Genomic DNA, 20,260 nt, shown 5'->3' with positions numbered 1-20,260 from the left:
CTACAGAAGAGCTGAGCAAGCTATCAGACAATAGGATCTAACTGACATTTATAGAACATTTCACCCAACAATAGTGGAATATACATTCTTTTCAAGCACTCATGCAACATTCACCATGATAGGCTGTATCATTTTTTTCTTTCTTTTTAAAAAATTTTGTAATACAATTTTAAAGGTTACTTTCCATTTACAGTTATTACAAAATATTGGCTATATTCCCTGTGTTGTACAACACATCCTTGAGCCTGTTTTACACCCGATAGTTTGGACCTCATACTCCCTCACCTGTATACTGCCCCTCCTCCCCTCTCCCCACGGGTAACCTCTAGTTTGTCCTCTATATCTGTGAGAAGATAGACCATATGTTGAATCATTAATCAAACTTCACAAAATTTAAAAGAATTGAAATTATATAGATTATTTTCTTGGACCATAATGAAATCAAACTTGAAACCAATAATAAAAAGACAACAGAAAAATCTCAAATACTTGGAAATTAAACAACAAAGTTCTAAACAACCCATAGGTCAAAGAAGAAACCTCAAAAGAAATTTAAAAACCACATAGAATTGGATAAAAATGAAAACACAGCACATCAACATTGTGGGATGCAATGCTGGCAGGGAAATTTATGCCTCTGAATGTTTATGCTAGAAAAGAGGAAAGATCTCAAATCAATAATCAAAGTGTCTACCTCAAGAAACGAGAAAAAGAAGGTTAAGACAAACCCAAAGCAAACAGAAGGAAGGAAACAACAAAGAGCATAAATAAATGAAATTAAAAATAAGAAAACAATAGAGAAAATTAATGAAACAAAAGTTATTCAAAAGAAATTAGTAAAATTGATAACTCTAGCAAGGTTGAAAAAGATAAAAAAAAGAAAATACATGAATCCCCAGTAACAAGAATAAAATCAAGGATATCACAATAGACCTTGAGGTTATTAAAAGGATAATAGGGCAATATTACAAACAACTTTATGCTCAGATGTTCCAAACTTAGAAGAAATCGACCAATTTCTCAAAAAAAGCATAAGCTACCAAAACTCAGCCAAGATTAAATGGGTAACCTAAATAGTCCTATAATTAATTTTAAAATTGAATTTGTTATTAAATAGCTACTGAAAAAGAAGTCTCCAGGCTGAGATGGTTTTACTGAGAGAGTTCTTTCAAACAGTCAAAGAAGAAGTCACACCAATTTTACACAATCTCTCACACAGAATAGAAGAGGAGGGAATACTCTCCAACTCATTTTATGATATGAGTATCATCCTGGTTCCAAAACCAGGCAAAGAGAGCTCAAAAAAAAAAAAAGTATAAGAAAGCTGTATGCAAAATCTCTTATAAACTTATATGCAAAAATCTTCAACAAAATTTTAGCAAATCAAATCCAACACTGTATCAAAAGAATTATAGACCATGACCAATTGGTATTTATGCAAGGTGTGCAAGGCTGATTGAATATTTGAAAATGAATCAATGTAATCCACTAGCCCAACATCATATGATAATATCAATTGAGGCACAAAAAACATCTGACAAAATTTCATACCTATTCCTGATAAAAACCCTTGGCAATTCAGAGTATATAGGAACTTCTTCAAACTCATAAAAACCCTACAACTAACATCATACTTAATGGTGAAGGACTGAATACTTTCCCTCTAAGATTGGAAACAAGGCAAGAATGTCTGCCCTCACTGCTCTTTTTCAGCACAGTACTGGAAGTTCTAGCCACTGCAGTAAGGCAACAACAAGAAATAAAAAGGCAGACAGACTGAAAAAGAAGAGAGAAGACTGTACCTAAAGACAGCATGATTGTTTACATAGAAGATCCCAAGGAATCTACAAAGAACCTTCAGGAACTAAGTGAGTTCAATAAAATCAACATACAAAATCAACTGCATTTCTTTATGCTGACGATGGAAAACAATAAAAATAAAGTACTATGTACAATTGCTGCAAAAATGAAGAACTTAGGTATAAATTTAACAAAATGTGCAGAATCTGTATGTTGAAAATTACAAAATGCTGATGAAAGAAGATCTAAATATTTGCAGAGACATAATGTAGATTGGAAGACTCAACACAATAAAGATACCAATTCTCTCTAAATTGATCTGTAGGTTTAATGTAATTCTTATCAAAATCTCAGCGAAGTCATTTGTAGATTAGAGAAGTTTGTGCTAAAATTTACAAACTTGGAATTTGGAAAGAGAAAAGCTCTGTAATAGCCAGAAAAAAAGTTTGAGAAAAATGAATAAAGTGGGAAAAATTATTCTTCTTGATACTAAGAATTATTACATAGCTAAAATAGTCAGGATAGTGTGGTATTTGCATAGGGATAGACACACAGATCAGTGGAACAGAATAGAGAACCTAGAAATAAATCCACACAGGTATGCCCAATTAATTATTGACAAAGGAGCCAAAACAGTTAAATGGAGGAGGGATGACCTTTTCAATAAATGGTGCTGGGGCAATTGGATATCCATAGGCAAAAAACTGGATGCTGACCTTAATCTCACATCTTATACAAAAATTTACCTGGAAGTGGAATGGACTTAGATGTGAAACATTAAACTAGAAAACTTCTAGAAAAAAATAGGAGGAAATCTTTTTGACTTTAAGCTCAGCAAAGAGTTCCTAGACTTGACATCAAAAGCATAATCTGTAAAAGGAAAAATGGATACATTTGACCTTTTCAAAATAAAAAAATTCCCCTTTGTGAAACATCCTATTAAGAAGAACGAAAATGATAAATTACAGACTGGGAGAAAACATTTGCAAGTCACTTATCTGACAAAGGAATTGTATGTAGAATATATAAAGAAGTCTCAAAATTCAATGTTAAAAAACCAAACAATCCAATTAGAAAATGGGAAAACAATATGAACGGACATTTCTGAATAGGATATGTAGATGTCAAGCACACAAAAAATGTTCAACACCATTAGGCATTAGAGATGCAAATAAAAAACTATATAATATCTCTCAGAATGGCTAAAATAAAAAATAGTAATAACACCAAATGCTGGCAAGATTGTGGAGAAACTGGATCCTTATACATGGTTGGTGGGAGTTAAGATTATACAACCACTGTAGAAAATAGGGTGGCAGTTTCCTAAAAACTAAACATGTGGTTACCACACTTACATACAACCCATACACTAATTGTGCTCTTGGGCATTTGTCTCAGAGAAATGAAAACTGTGTGTGCTCAGAAACTTAGACAGAAATATTCACAGAAGATTTGTTAATAGTCTCAAACTGGAAACTACACAAATGTTCTTCAGTGGGTGAACGATTAAACAAGTATATTCATTCCATGGAATACTACTCAGCAATGAAAAGAAGTGAACTACTGATATATACAGCAACTTGAATAAACCTCAAGGAAATTATGCTGAATTAAAAGCCATTTCCAAAAGGATACATACTACATATTTCCATTTATAAAGCACCTGTGAAATAATGATTATAGAAATGAAGTGGTTGCCAAGGGTTGGGGATGTTGGGGTTGGGAAAAGGGGAGTAAACATGGCTAAGAAGAGGTAGCACAAGGGAGTCTTGTGATGATGGATCAGTTCTGTTTCTTGACTGTGGTGCTGGTTATATGAAGCTGCACTGTGATAGAATTGCATAAAGCAACATACACACACACAAATATATAACTGGCAAAATCTGAATAAGCTCTATAATTTGTATCATCAGTTTCCTGGTTTTGACATTGCACTGTAGTACAGTGGTTATGTAAGATGTTAACCTACAGGGAGGCTGGGTGAAGGGTGTGCAGGACCTGCTTGTGTATTTCTTTATGACTTCTTTTGAATCTATAGTTACCTCAAAATAAAAAGTTAAAAACAATGCCAGTAATTCTCAAAGGGGCGACTTCTAAGTCTCAGACAGAAGAGTGTAGATTTTTGGCTGGAGGGCAGAACTGGAATGGTGGAGAGAGAACACTGAAAAGGGGGCAAAAAAAGTTTCCAAAGAAAAATTTCAGTATTTTCCATTTATTTTTGGGATCAGAGCCTGTCAGGATATTATATTGAAATAGTTTCTGGGTTGGGGTTATGGAAAAAGGGCTTTGAAAGACATGGGATATGTTTTAAATTTTATTTATCAAAAAAATTATTTTTTGAATAATTAAAAAATACCAAAAAGGAGAAAGAAGAAAATCAAAGTCTATGCACATTCTCAGTATCCAGAATTACCCATTGTTAACAGATGGCACGTTTGTTTCTAGTCTTCTTTTTTTTTTTTCATTTTAAAGAAAAATCACTCTATTGTTTTTCCAGGGAAGCTATATTTTTGGGGTGAAGCAAGGAGATGTTTGGGAGAGATGGGAGGAAAGAAAGAGATAGCAAAAGCCAAGATCCTTGTTAAATCGTCTCAGTTTTTTGCTTTAGTTTGATCCCCTTTTTCTGCCTGACAAAGGGAGGCCGAATTACTTAACTGCACTAAGTATTCAAGGGGATATTTTATGGTACCACAACGATCTGGTTTACTGCTAAGGAGCAGATGCCCTTGGCACAAAAATTCAGTCAGTAACTGAGTTTGGAAGCTCAGTAAAAACAGCTAATTTTGAACAGGGGTAGTATTTAGAAACGGTTGACCACTAGAGAGTGTGGAAATCGTTCATTATAAGCATAGGCTGGAAGCTAATTTTCTGTTTTCTTACTGGCTATTTAGATGTCCTCTACTCCAGCAATTTACTTTTTAATCCTAATAAAGTGAATCTATTAGCAGGTATCAGAACGGTTAGTATCTGAAAATAGGGAAACAGAAAATATTGTATGTTCTTTGTGCAATGTGCATTTCACCTGCAGCTGAGACATTGTCTGCTGGAGTAAAAGATTTGAGGATAGAAGTTTGATCTCTTCAAACCTTTTAATCCTGGCATTATTAGAAACAGACTTGTTATCTATAATTAAGATATCAAATAGCTATCTTGGAAAAGATGATAGAATTCTGAATAAGAAACTGTTCCTTAGTGAGGAATGAACTGTTGGCTCTACAGGGAATTTGAAAGACCAAAGGCCCAAGACTGCAAATGTGAACTTGACCTGGAAGCCCATACAGAGGCACACGTATGCGTCACAAATGGACCTCCTGGGGGAATAAGTACAAAGTATGGAATGTTTAAGACTGGGAAAAGGGATCCGAACAGCGAAGGACTGATGAATTTTTTGGCACAGCTTGAGATAAAATTCACATACCATGCAATTCTCCCATTTATAGTGTACAATCCACTTTATTCACAGTTATGCAGCAATCATCACAGTCAATTTGAGAACATTTTACCTCCCCCCTCAAAGAAACCCCATACCTTACTCCTCACGCCCTCAGCTCTAGGCAACCACTAATCAATTTTTTGTCCCTGTAGATTTGCTTATTCTGGATATCTCATACAGATGGAATCATGTAGTATCTGGTCTTGTTGTCATCAGCTTCTTTAATTCCCACAATGTTTTTAAGGCTCATCCGTCTTGTATCATATGTCAGTATTTCAGTCCTTTTTATATTTCATTAAATATTTAGCTTTATTTAATATTGCACTGTATGGGTATCCCACACTGTGTTTACCTAGTCATCAGTTAATGTACATTTGAATTGTTTCCACCTTTTGGTTATTTTAAATATTACTGTATAAACATTCATGTACAAGTTTTTGTATGGACATATATTTTCATTTTTCTTGGGTGGATACCTACGAGTGGAGTTGCTAAGTCGTATGGCAACTATATGCTTAATCATTTGAAGAACTGACAGACTGTTTTAGAAAGTGCATATTGTATACTCCCTCCAGCAGTGTATGAGGCTTCCGAAGTTTCCACATCCTTGTCAATACTTATTATTGTCGATACTTTTCGATGTAACCATATTAGTAGGTGTGAAGTGATATCTCACTGTGATAGTGATTTGCATTTTTTTGGTGATTAATGATGTTGATCATCTTTCCATGTGCTTATTGGCCATTTGCATAGCTTCTTTGGCAAAATGGCTGTTCAGATACTTTGACAATTTTTAAATTGGGTTTTTCTTTGGTTATTGAGTTGTAAGTGTTCTTTATATGTTCTAGATTTAATCCTCTATAGATATGTGATTTGCAAATATTTTCTTCCATTCTGAGAATTATCTTTTGACTTTATTTTCTAAAAAACATTTATTTATTGTTTTTAATTTTTTGAAGGGTAATTAGGTTTATTTATTTTTTATTGGAGACACTGGAGATTGAACCTAGGACCTTGTACATGCTAGGCATGCACTCTACCACTGAGCTATACCCTCCTATCTTTTCACTTTCTTGATAGTATCCTTTGATGCACAAAAAAACTTTTAATTTTTATGAAGTTTAATTTATCTATTTTTCCTTTTGTTACTCATACTTTCAATGTCACATCTAAGATTTATTGGCAAATCTGAGGTTATGAAGATTTATCCTGTGTTTTCTTCTAAGACTTTTATAGTTTTAGTGCTTACATTTTGGTCTTTGATTCATTTAGAGTCAGTTTTTGTAGACGGTGTGAGGGAAGAGTCCAGCTCCGGCTATGTAGTTGTACCAACATCATTTGTTGATCTCTGGTGGATTTTTAATGGCTTGTACCTCCCACTTTTCAATGAATGTTGTTGGAAACCTTGAAGACTGAGTCCATCCATTTTGCAAATGAGGCAGAACTGCTTGTGGAACAAACATGCCCTGCAGCTGTATGGGGGAATCCTGAAGCCGAGGGCCCCAGGTCACGGGCTGGATCCTACACACAGATGGCATCTCCTCCCCAGGACAGGAACATGCCAAGGAGCCTGAGTGGACCTTGATCCATAACCAGACTTCAGCTCACCTCAGTGGTCACCACAGTTGTCTTGCCTTTCTGCCCCACCTGAAGCACCGCACATCTCCCTATTTGTCCCACCCCCCAGCCTCTGGAGAGTCCCACCATTCTACTCTCCATTTTTTTGAGTTTGGCTTTTTTAGATCCCATATATGAGTGAGAATGTGCAATATTTGTCTTTCTCTGTCTAAGTTATTTCACTTAGTATGATGCCCACAGGGTCCTACCATGTTATGGCCACAAAAGTCAGAAATTCCTTCTTTTTCATGGCTGATTAATATCCTGTTGCATATTCATACCACATTTTCTTCACCTATTCATCCACTCATGGACAGATAGGCTGTTTCCATGTCCATGACTATTGTGAGTAGTGCCGCCATGAACATGGGGGAGTATATATCTCTTCAAGACGCTGGTTTTATTTCCTTCAGATATATGACCAGAAGAGGGATTGCAGGATCATATGGTAGCTCTATTTTTAATTTTTTGAGGAACTTCCATATTGTTTTCATCATTTACCCTTAATGACCTCTTTAAAGGCCCTATCACCAGTTACAGTCCCATTGAAAGTTAGGGTTTCAGCATGCAAATTTGGGATGAATGGGACAACATTCAGTTCATAACAGTGATAAGGATGATAATAATAATAAAATAGAGGCATCATTTATTGAGTTGCTACAGATCCCAGACACTATTTTAATTGCTGTCTATGGCTTATTTAATTTTCACAACAACCTGTGAAACAAGTTTATTATTCCCTCTTTTTACAGAGGCACAAAGGCTTCCTAAAGCAACACACCTAGTGAGTTATAGGGTTAAGGTTTTGACTTGAGAGTCCAAGCTCATACTCCTAAGTTAGACTAACCTCCAGACATCTGGAGGACTCATGTTATCCATGTGTACAGTAGATTAGTTATTGCTTAGGATCTCTTCCAGTCCTAAGATTCAAGGTTTTATTGGACTACACTTTGTTATTTTTGCAGTAAACTACTTCCAAGGAAGGCCCAGTTCTAGGTGCTTTGGAAGATGATGAAAGGGGGCTGGTTTTAGTCTTAACTTTTATCCCTGTGCCAGTCCCTAGTCTCTTGCATTATTGTTTGTGGTCAGATCCCTTGTATGGGTCCTGGTCTATTTCTGGCATCTCCCCCTTGCCTGAGTTTTGTTTTGGTTCCTTGTCTCATCACACATAAGGGTTCCAGGGCGATTTGAGTTCTCCTTTGCTTTCAGGGAACAGGGGACCTGCCCTGCCTTTGAACTCAAGTCCCTGCTCCCAGTGACAGTGTGTCTGTTGCCACCTGTCTGCCTGTACCCTTGCCAATCACCTGCCTTAGGCCCCAGATGCCCCCTTTTCTTCTTAGATGGGGTGCTAGTCGATGACCTGCTTTCCTCCAGGAAGCCTGTGTAATGCCATGTCCCTAAGTTCTCTGTGACTTAGCCCATCTTGGCAGCTGTGTGGCATTTAAGAGATGAGGAAGGTAAACTTGGTATAATAGGGACAGAATACTTGGCTTTAAATCCATGGTATTCTAGATCATTAAAATAATGGCATTACAGTTTTAACTTTCAGCTTGTTGCAAGGCTACATTTCAAGAGGTGTCCCAGTTGCCTGCCAGTTACCGCTTTTATGTCTTGGGATTTCTAGCAGCCTTCTAGCACACGCTGGCATTTCAGATTCACTTGGTGCAATTAAAGAAATTGCATGACTGCTAGTTTCTCTTCTTTTTTTTCTCCCTCAGATAAATTGTAGAATTCAACTTGATTAAAACATTTATTAAGTGAGATTTAATAGATTCCAGTAATGCTGCATGTGTGTGTGCGTGTGTGCACGCTCATTATCCATCCCTTCCATGTGTGCCAAGAATGGCCATGTGCATAGAGAATTGTTCATGGAACTCGCTTTATGCTGCAATTTACCAGCAATGTCAAATTAGGAGGTTTAATGGATTCTCACACAGAAATTCCTAGTGTGGTTGTATTAGCAGCAAGTTTCATTAAAAAGGGCTATTTTTCTCTACTGGGATTTCAGTAAAGAGACAATGTTTATTTTTTCAGTGGAAAATTGATTGTAACTAAGAGGATACTTGGCTTGAAAGTGGGGAATTATCATATCATATGATTAAATGAAAGCTTACCTTGTTATAAGGTAACTAGACATATCCCAGCAGAATTGAGACAATGTTTGATTAAGCCAGATTTTCCTACTTTATATTCAAGGAACAAATTAAAGAATAATTGAGATCCTTTTCAGATCTTTTATAAGCTGCATATATAAAGCTTCAGCTCCAGGTGGCAAAGCAATTAGCTGATGAATAAAATCAACCCCACTGTCATTCGTCAGATGTTTAAATTCTATAAACCAGATAAATTAATGTGTTCCTTAAGCCAAATAAATGGTCATGCTCTCCATGTTACCACTCAGTTCCCTGGGGGAAAGGTTGGAAGCATGTTCATAGAACAACGAGGATCTACTTAATCAGAAAGGTTGAAATTAAGTTGCCCATTTGATTTTCTGAAATAAATGTCCATCTGGCACAAAACCTATTTTCTAAGCAAAGTTGTTAGACATGATGGTTTGGCTTGTTCAGTAAACTAGGAATAGGGCTGGACTCAGCGATGCGCTCCCCCGTCTGAGTGGTTAAAGAGCTTTCCGTTTCCCTGTTCTTGGCATTGAAGTTATTTATAAGCAACTGAAAGTGCTTTGGTTTCATTTATTCCCTGCTCCTGAGTATTAATGCTGAGATTTAGAATCTTTGCTGCCTTTTACGCTTCCAGACTGATCTCTGGGAGATGAATCTCCAGAATAAGTATAACTTATTGCCGTCGAGTGAATGAATGATGGCATAGTGGGCTTTTCTGACGTGGACATCTAGATAAGGTAGACTTAATTAAGGTCCAGAGGACATTATATTAGTAGCTGGTAACTAATTTTGTTGGCCAGCTCTTCCACTGTCATTATAAGCATTGCTTTCAGGGCCTGCTCACTGGTCTTTTATGCTTTGCCATCTGGTTTGCTTCGCATGGCGTTGACACCTGGATCACTGTGGATGCTACAACAGGGTGCGATCCTGTGACCAGGAGCATTAGCCTCACCTGGGAGCTTGTTGGAAATGCAGAATCTCGGTTCCCCCGATCTATTGAATCATAATCTGCATTTTGTCTGATTCATGCGCCATGAAAGTTTGAGAAGCACTGTGTTTTTAGACGGCATCGCCTCTTCAAATACTGGCAGGGTTGGGGTTATGAAGTGAAAGCATATGGCCAATGGGAATATCTAATTTGTTGATTTTCTGAGCCTTGAAGTCTCTTACCTTTTTAATATTTTATTCCCATTAGCCACTAGCACTTAAAAAAAGAGGTTAACAAAAAAGAAGAGCTAGAACTCATTTATTATAATATTGATTATTGGAGTCTAGCATTCTTCAGGAACTGTAACAAAAATTGGCAATTATTTATAGAAATTGAATTCAGATCTTGCAGTCATTACCATGAGGACTCTGGATGAATTTTCTTGTTAAACTGCCAGCTAGCTATCTATTAAGTGCAAAATATTGGTCCCAATATGGCATAGCAGAGAGATACTGAGATTGGATGTTCAGGCACCAACTTATCATCTGATTATGGGCAAGCAGGTTCACTTTGAGCTTGATCTCCTTGTGTGTAAAATGAGGAATTTGGAAACAGATGATTCTAGGGTTTCTTTAAGGTCGGAATGTTCGTGATTTGATGTGACTGTGTGGAAGTCTGAAAAAGATGTTCTGAATACATTAATTCAGAATTATTCCAGTGGCTGGAAACCAACCCCACACATAGGTTCTCCTGATGCTGTTTGAGTAGTATCATCCCTGGCATTTGTTTTGGAGCTGCTTGGAAATTATTTAACCATGTGAGTTCCAGGGGATCGAGAGGCTGACATTTTCGTGTGACGTAGGGGTGTGTGTGTGTGTCTGTGTGTGTGTGTGTGTACACATTTGCAGCCTATAGGGGCTATGTGAATATTCATGTTGCACAGGGACTGGAGGGAATGAAGCAGCAGCATAAATATGTTTTAATATGAGGAAGAATATGAAACTCATGAATAGCAGAATGAACCAACGCAAACACAGTCTTTGCTGTAAAATGAAAATTTGATATTTCCCAACCCCTGGTGTGTTGTATACTGTTATTGTTTTTTTGTTTTTTTTTTTAAACTGTAATCTGTCTTCTCTCTCTCTTCCTTCTTCAACATGTTTTATTCTGGTTTTCATTTTTCATTTGGAGATTTACTTCGGGTTGTCTGTGTATGCTAAAGAAGTTGGGAGGGATTATCTTCTGTTGCAAAGAGGCATGACTTCAAGATTTGAAGAAGTGTTACTAGGAGAAGTTAGCTGGTTAAAGAAAAGTCTTCCATGTTCACTTGTATTCAGAGAGCAGTCCTGTCCAAAGGCTGCACTGGGGAGGGGATGACCTGTGAGGCTTCTTCTCATTGGGGAATTGATTTGCTCACTGATTCCTTTGAAGTTTCTTTTCTTCCTTTCTTTTTTCTTAACATAAAACTGGATTAATTGCCTACTATGTGCTTGAAACTGGAGATATGGGGAGGAATAAGATGCCATCACAGCCCTTAAGGGCTCATATCTTGCAGAGGAACGCATGGTCTGTAATTTCCATCTCCACTGATAGCTCTCACTCTGAATTTTATTGTAATGTGAGCATATAAGAAAAGTCATAATGGTTATTTGAGAGCAATTTCATTTTCTGGTTACATGGTGTTTACTCATATTCGTGTAGGAATGTGTGTGTGTGTGTGTACGTGTGCTCGTGTGTTTTGAAGGCTTTGACTAACAGCTTAAGTGATATTAATAAAGCAGATTTCTGGTCTCCAGAGGAAGGCAGATTTTCAGTGCAAAATGTGATGTATTTGGATAAGTGAGTTTACATCTTAAATTGAATATGTTTAAATACATCCAGGGGTCTTTAAGGGTGCTGCCTTAGTGGGAGTCTTCTGGATCTTAAAATTGATCTTTGCAGCTTCTTGTTTTATTCTGAAGAGATAAATACTCTTTCTTCAAGTTTTACAGGCACGTGGCTGTGCTTTTCAAATGCAGAGGTGTGTGAGTCCTAGGGGAATGGTTTTTAGGTTTCGATGAGCAAAACTTCACCTGGGGAGCTGGTTCACAATGCAGATTCCCACCCTGGTTTCTTCACACCTCAAATTCCGATATAGTAGGTGTGAGATGAGGCCCAATACTCTGCATTTAAACAAGCTCCCTCAGGTGATTCTGTTCAGGTGGTCTGAAACCATGCTGAAGAACACGGGCATAGAATATCTCCACTTGGATCCTATTTAGGCATTAGCCCATATACTCTATGCTCTAAAAGTGTTTTGAAATCTGTGATTGAAAGACTGCTGTGCAAAGGCATTAGTTTCATGGTCTGACAAATGAATAGAAGACTCATGAGGCCATGTTACGTGATGCTCAAGAATTTAGGCTCTGTAGTCAGACTGCCTGGGTTTTGATTCCCATTCCCGTGGCTGCTGGAAGCATGTACTTGGGCAAGTCACTTAGCCTCTCTAAGCCTCAGTTTCCTCAATTATAAAATAGGGATAATAATAATTATTAGTAATAGTACCAATCCATTTAGGTTGTTGTGAGGATTAAATGAAATAACTCATATGAAACGCTTAGCACAGTGCCTGGCACAGAGCAAGTATTCAATACATTTTGGCTGCCACTGCTATATTTTTGTAATAGTGTAACAAAAATTACAGTAAATAGGATTGAATCCTTCCTGTTCTCCTTAGGTAACTGGGAGCACTTTGCAGAGTACCAAGTTAATCAGCACAGAATCCCCAGGAAATGGTTGAGGATTCTTTAATCACTTTACAGTGGTCCCTTCGAATTGCTTCTGTCACATTCATGTTAAACCCGGTTAGTAGTGGCTTTGCCTCATTGGTTGGGTCTCTAGGTCTCTTCCACCTCCTGCCACACAGACTGATTTCACACAGAAATGAGTACAGGATGTATCTTCTTTTTCCAGAGAGTGCACACATTTTCTTTTGATGTGATTGTCATTTACTTGATAAACTTTAACAGATAATTTCTGTTGAACAGGATTAATGCAACTGACACTTATGGTTTGGAGAGAATGGCTGACATGGTCTCAGGTTCCTAACTGCAGGGAGCAGAGGATTAAAGGGATGAATGGCTGAAACTCCTTCAGAGACACTGGGTTTTTTGATTTTGTTTAGGTCTCTGGATGCCCATGTATTTCTTCAGGAAGTGGATATAGATTTCATTGAAAGTGAAAGGCTAGAGATTGTCCTTATTTAAGATGGTTTGTTTCCCAGTGTTTTGCAAAAATGCCAGCTTAGACTGGATTTTTGGTTTTCTTGCTGATCAAAATAAAGTTTTATCAGCATCATGAAAAATGATGAACAGATTTACTGCTATTTCTGTCTCTCTTCCACTGGTCTTCAAACTTCTCCACACAGGAATCACCCGAACTCTGTTCAGCCCCTAGAGTTCTAATTTAATTGGTCAGGGGTTTGACCTTGAGACTGGGCATTTGAAAAGCCTCTCAGGTGATTCTCATGTTTGGTCAAGCTTGGGAACCTCTGCTTTACAGGATAATTCTACACCTTCTCATCTTTGGCTTTTTATATGCATGCTCCCTGATGTGTCGAGTTCATCCTCCCAGCTTCTCCCACATACTTTGTGAATTTTTGAAAATAAAGAGACCTTCAGAGTAACCCTAGACCAGTGGTTCTAAATCATGGCTGATTTTGTCCCTCAGGGGACATCTGGCAATGTCTGGAGACATTTATGACTCTCACAACAGGGGCAGGAGGGAGTGTGTGCTATTGGTATCTAGTGGGTGGAGGCCAGGGAAGCTGCTACACATCCTACAGTGCCCAGGATGGCTCCTAAAAGAGAGGTGTCCTGCCGGAGATGTTGATAGTGTCAATGCTGAGAAACCCTGCCTTAAACTTAGTCTCTCTCATTTTACAAATGGGAATGTAAGAGATGATAGCTTGATTTGCCTAAGGGTTCATGCATACTTATTGACAGAATAAAATTCCTAACAATTGTAGTGCTATAATGGAATCCTGCCCTTTAGCTCCCCCTCCCTTTTAACCTGCTGCCCTAGGAAAGTTTGTTATCCTCTCGCAAATATCCCCAGGCTCTCAATGGTGATGAAATGTTTCCTGCATTTTAGTATTTCAAATTTCTTAAATAAATAAATAAGTAAAAAACCAAACCACCTAAGATAAATTGCTTACGCTCATAAGCATCTTTTGTTTTTTTTTCCTCTAGGGAGACGTTGTAGCAGCTTGGTCCTGGCCCTGGGTTGCTTCGCTCTGAAGAGCAGCTCAGATTGGGAGTTACATAAATCTATGATTACTTTAAAAAAATGGCCAAATGAGGTAATTGTTACTTAATAAATCTGGCTTGGTGAGCAGAGTGTTCCTAACTTAGGCACCCACAAAATGAAATTATGAAACGTCCTCTGGGTGTTGAGGAGGAGGACGGTCTCTCCAATCCGCCTTCAGTGCAGGTGCGCGTGCGCTGTGCGTGTGCACTTGCCGCGCGTATGCGCATGCGCGTGCTGGCCGTGCGCGGCGGGAGCGCCGGCTCTCAGGGCGAGGCTGCTTGGCGAGAGTTTAGAAGGGTGTTGGAGACGTAGAATTCAGGACCTGTGAGTACACCTTCCTTTATTTACAGATTCCCTCAGTATTTCCCCTCCCGCCTCAGTCTTCACCTCAGCTGAAGTTATTAATTGTGGTTATTTCTGGAAGGTAGGATTTGGGATTATGCATGTGGAAATATATTTCTTTTTTACTTCTTGATTCTCTCTACCTTTTCTTTCTTTTCCTGTGAACACGTTTTTATAATAAAAATGAAAGCTTTTAATCAGATAACATCCCGTCAGAAATCATCTGGAAGCTTCCAAGCAGAGTGCTCGGGCGGCGTCCGCAGAGCCTGCGGCCGGGCGGTGTGGGTGGGCTCCGGGCGCCGCCGTCCTTCCGAGTCGCCCCCGTCGGGCCCGCGGCTGGAGGGCAGGACCGACCCCCCCCCCGACCCCCCCCCCCCCCGGTCCAGGAGAGCGGGTCTCAAACTCGTCTGCAGGTTGTCACCGCGGGGCAGCGGCAGAGGGCCCTGATGCCCGGGCCCACCTGCAGGGGTCCTGGTTTAGGGTTCGGCCTGGGCTGTGGCAGTACTGCGAGGGCCCCAGGTGATTCAGGAATCATAAGGTATTTGAGGGGTTTTGGCGGGGAGGCGTCTTGTTTTTGCTCTCTTACCGAACTTCGGTCAGTTGGGAGTTAATGAGGTGTGGTTGCTCTAAACTTCGAGCAGAGCTGATCATTGGACTAAAAACAAGGGTCCATCATCCCCTTAGGGATGCAGTAGCAAAGTTACAGGGACACTAATTATAAAGCTAGATTGTATTTTTAATTGTTGAAAAAACCATGAGCTTGAAGGAGATTTTACTTATTAAGGCTGCTTTACCTTCATAAACCACTAAGTAGATTCATAAGGAGTAAGGAGCTACCTCTGGGGTTTAAACAGTCCTACACAATAGGTACTGATAAATGTTTTTAGTCTCTAATTACTTGTGCCTTCTCCTTCGCCGCCCCGGCCCCTGCGATTTTTCCCCCCCAGGATAGGAGGGCCTCCTTACACGTGTATCTTACCAGACTCTTCCATGATGCTGCCCAGGTTGAATTCTGGGTTTCTTTTGTTAGACCAGCCATGTAGCTTTCTAGGTGTGTTAAAAGTCTGGAAGGGCTGTGCATTTGCCACAACTCCCTCCTGGAGCCCTGAGCTGCTGAGTTCTCCAGTGTGATGGGCGCCAGGAAGGGTCTGGGGCTGGAGTTACAGAGGGGAGGCTCGTAGCAGCCAGTCAGGCCCCGCTGGCTCTGAGGAGCAGTCCAGCCACCGCCGTTTCTGGCTTCCTGCTTCTCCATAGAAGCCACTTGGGAGCAGTATGGCCTTGCCTATGAGGAAGCTCAGGGAACCTTCCCGGAACTGACCAGCACAGCCCCAGAGCCTGGAGCCTGCAGCTGGTGACAAGTAAAATATTTCACAGAGGATAAATCTTTCAACTTGCAAATGCTCCTTTGGTGAGAAATCAGACAGTGGGTAGGGAGTGGGCAGAATCCTTGCCCCAGTGAATGAAAGTAAAGGATGGGAGCCCCTGACCTTTGTTGTGATTTGATAGTACAGAGTTTGTGGGAAAGAAGATTCTCTGCTTACGGTGGGTCCACCAGCCAGAATGGGCTCCTGAACAGGTGCCTTTCATTATGTCACTGAAAAAAGAGAACAGAGAGTCACTGAAAAAAGAGAACAGAGAGAGAAGCTGTGTACTCTATTCTGTGACCGCTTCCAGGCTGTAAGCTCTTCTGACAGAAGTCAGACAGAGGAACATATGACTCGGGGCCTTTCAAGCTTGCTTTCATAAAAAACACTATGAACTTTTCAGTCTTATATGTTTGTTCTGGGTCTTTGAATTAGATTCTTCACACTGAATGTGCTCTCACCACCAAGGAGATCACATTTAAAGTATTATTTTGCAAAATTATGATAAAGTGTCTGTAATTAGCATTGTATTTCCATTTTTTGGCTCTTTCTATGTTGTCATGCTTCCAGGATCCATTTAAGAATGAAGAGAAGGAAGGATATACAGGGACCTGGGGGTGGAAGCCTAGGGAGCATATGGGCAGAGGTGCAGGAAAGAGAAGGGGGATGACTAGAGGGTTCTCCTCCAAATTGCCAAGGTGTCAGGGCAATGAGAATTGAAGTGTGAATCTCTTAACTTGGTTTGTTGGCTGGTTTTGAGCTATCTCTTAGGTAATACCATTTTCCAGGTATTACTCAACCACAGCCTTTGCTCAGTCCCAGTGAAGTTGTAGCTGGGAATAAACTCAAGTCTGGGAGGAGAGCAGGAGGAGGAGTTGTCAGATGGGAGAACAAACAGATCCCTCTGGCAGCTTTAGCCTCTCCCTAAAGCACGAGGAGGTAAGGACCACCTGACTGCCAGCTCTACTATTGTGCACATGTACAGGGGCTGTGAGATGCACTTAGAAGAGGAGGCGCCCAGATCCTGGAGATTTGGTGCTGACGGCCAGCCAGTACCAAGCACTTGAGCCTGCCCGCTTCCCCTGCTGTTCCTCCCTCTGAAGGTCAAAACTAGCCAGTTCTAGTTGGGCCATGTGAGATATTTCCTTCTTGACAGCTTTGGGAGCTTCCCATACCCCAGGCTAGAAGAGGTTCCCCTTGACTCTGGTGGTGATCTGGCATCTCTCTTGTTTGTGGAATTCTTGGGGATTCTAGCATCTCTAGCAATCCTTTATCTGAATTCAGCCTAAAAGTCAGCAAGCCATCACCACAGCTGTTTTTCCAATTATATCCCCAGTAAACCATGGAAGCAAACTTAGACTTCATGACTTTGACTAATAAAGTCAAAAGTCAACTAGACACCAGACCTGTAAGAAAGTGTTTCATCGTAGGAGCAAGATTCAGGGCTGCTATGATGAGGTTTTAGAGGCTATCCAAAACCAGGGAAATGAGCTGATAACAGCCAGCCTGTTATATACTATGACATGGAGAGATCTTCAGGTAAACAGATGTAAGCCACCAGGATTGGTGTAATTACTTTGTACATTGCTGGACATGGCAGCACCCCGTACTTGAGCACAGGGGTCTTTGTTTTTGCCTGGCTATGATAATGGAGACCATTAGGGCACCCTGCTAAGTGCATTAGATATATTTTCTCATTTAATCCTCACAACAACCTCATGAGGTGGGTACTGTTACCTCTCTATTGTGCAGATGAGAATACTTTTCTTGGAGAGTTTAAGTCATGTGTGCAGCCTCCCTGGATAGCAGGTGGAGGAGCCTCTGTACCTTGTGTTCTTATACCCCCTCTCCCTTTAGAGGTCCTTTGGGGGATACTCCAGGATGTTGACCCTCGTGGATTTTCCTAATACCGGTTAGTCGGTGTGAGAATAAAATCCTCCTTTTCATTTAGATTAATTGTGCCAACAAATTAATTGTGAGACCATAAGGCTGAGACAAGCTCTCCAACAAGGTGCTCAGTGAAATGAAAAACTGTTTCTTGCCTTCATTCTAACTGCTTTAAATAGCAGTGTCAAATCTTTATATGGGGTTGCTTGTGGTAGGTTTGGACCAACTTTGTTTTGAAAGAAAGGAAGTTGAGAAATGTACAATTCCTGGGTAGAAGAACAAACAGAACATCCCATGTGCCCTGAGAGTCATAAAAACAACAACAACAAAGCTGAAGTAGGATTTCTTCGTTTTGTAGGGGGACGTTTTGAGGAGTGTTTCTCTGTTTACTTTGCAAACAAAGGGCAGCTTTACCTGGTGTTTGGGTAACACGACCTGCAGTGGTGTGATCTCTGGATGACCAGGCTCAGTAGCGGGGCAGCCTGGAGCCTGAATGTAGGGAACAGCACGATGGACCAGAAGAATGGCTCTGGGTCTGGCAGCATGAGTCCCAGGACTTGAACCAGCCCCCAGCATCTTCCCTCAGCTTGCCTAACTGGTTTGGGGTGGCAGCGAGACTGCCTGCCGTGCTCACCTCGATGGTCTTGGATGTTCCCGGAGGACATTCACATGACAGAGGTCAACCTATCACTCTTATTTTGTGTGGCTCATTTGTTCATTGTAAACACTTGGTTCACACTTTTTGTATGCCAAGTACTGTTTTATTTTAGCTCAGTTCTTACAACAGTCCCGTGAGGGAGATGCTGTTCTTGTCTTGATTTTGCAGATGAGGAAACAGGAGCACACAGCTGATTTGCTGAGAGTCACCCGCAAGTTTAGGGTCCATGGCAGTCAGGCTTGACCCCAGGTCGTCTGAACCTGGATAGTGTTTTTAACAACTACGGTCCTTCTCCATCTGCCCTCCTCTGAAGCATAATCAGTTTTGACATGTCCCTTTTTGGGGGGCACAGCGTGGTTCTTCTCTTTCTGAATGAAGAGGTGGTGTTTGTGTGCAGTCTCAGCAGGGCCAGAACCAGGGCTTCATTGGCGAGACCCTGTAGCTTTCAGATTTCAGAATCCTGCCTACGGAAGTTTGGATAGTTTTGAGGACTTCTCATATTTTCCTCTTGTTATGTATTCCAGGGGCACTACTGTTTTCCCTTCTAAATATGATATTAAATCCCAGTGTTATTTTTGTGACCTGCAAAATTACCATGCAGTAGTATCACTCATTTGCATCATCAGTATCTCTTTGTGACCTACAGCTGAGTTCTTTCCTTGGCAACAGCAATTGTTGGTGTGCCTTTCAGTGTCCAGTAGAATGTGGGAATGTAATAATCAGCACTCATCACACATCTATTGACTTTGTTTTTATTAATTTGTTTTCTTATTACAATAACACTGGTTCAGTGAGGAACAAATAAATGTTACCACTGTGCCAGAGGAAGGCTACAACTATTCCAAATTGTTACCGCTCTGTGATAGCTATACCAAAGCAATGTCTATAGAGTTTTGCTCATAAAAGGCTGTGATTCCAGAATTTTATATGTCTTTGATGTGTGGAAGCAACAATTATATTTTCTGATAGACAGAGTTTCAAAAATTTCTATGATAGTGGTTCTCTTGGGCAAGGTTTTATTTAATCTCTTTTGAAAAAAGTGCGTAAAGATAAATTCCAGGTGACCAAGAGATAGGTGATGGTGCAATGAGTGATCAAAATAGAAAAGCCAGAGTATGAACAAGGCCAGGGGCAAACACTTAAACCAGTCAATGTACATCTGTTTGTAAGCCTAGATAGTTACAAATAATAATTAGGGATTACATGTAAAATCTGTAATTGTATTTCTGTTTATAAACTGAAAGCAAATGTAAAAAATCATTCTTAGAAGAGACTTAACAGTAATTATGTGATAATCTGTACCTACACCTTCAGATTGTATCATCAGAGTCTGAGAAGGAAATTCAGGGAATGAGTCGGGGAGAAGGAGTGAGAGCTAACAGGGTGAGGAGAAATGGGAGGGATTCAGGGCCTTTGACTTGGACAATGTGAATCATTTGTACTTGGGGTTTGTTTATACCCTGAGAAATACAATATTTTACAAGTATTGGGAAAACTATTCAGTCAAGTGAGGACTATTATTATTTTAAGTAATATTTTAGTCCTTTAACATTTTAGCCAAGTAACTTCATGGCTTTTTAGGCAAGTTCATTTTGTTTGTGTTTAAGCCCAGTTCTCCCTGAACTTGTTCTGCTGCTAAACCCAGTTCACTGTGTGTTTCTCAAAGTAACCTTGATGAAGAGGAGCGTATCGTCCTGTCTGCTGATGTCTGGGGTCTGACTGCCCGGCTGGTGCTGGAGATTAAAGCACAGTCTATTTCCCTATTTTTTTCCCCTGAAAATCATAGACATCAAGTTGAAGCTAGAATTCTAGATGTGTGTACAT

The 20,260-nt window shown here is 40.0% G+C and overlaps 2 long non-coding RNA genes across 2 annotated transcripts in view; both read left to right on the top strand.

Annotated features, from left to right (window-relative positions):
• The window catches only part of LOC140685666 (uncharacterized), a 38,127-nt gene extending 23,858 nt beyond the window's left edge, over positions 1-14,269 (top strand). Inside the window, exon 4 of the long non-coding RNA XR_012058931.1 lies at positions 14,128-14,269. This is a non-coding gene — a long non-coding RNA (uncharacterized lncRNA). The remainder of the gene's footprint in view (positions 1-14,127) is intronic.
• Positions 14,270-14,327: 58 nt separating this feature from the next.
• Positions 14,328-20,260, top strand: part of LOC140685668 (uncharacterized) — a 136,431-nt gene continuing 130,498 nt past the window's right edge. The window contains exon 1 of the long non-coding RNA XR_012058933.1: positions 14,328-14,509. This is a non-coding gene — a long non-coding RNA (uncharacterized lncRNA). The remainder of the gene's footprint in view (positions 14,510-20,260) is intronic.

Source organism: Vicugna pacos, chromosome 15, assembly GCF_048564905.1.
Source record: "Vicugna pacos chromosome 15, VicPac4, whole genome shotgun sequence".
Taxonomy (NCBI): domain Eukaryota; kingdom Metazoa; phylum Chordata; class Mammalia; order Artiodactyla; family Camelidae; genus Vicugna; species Vicugna pacos.
This window is presented reverse-complemented; position numbering and strand designations above follow the sequence as displayed.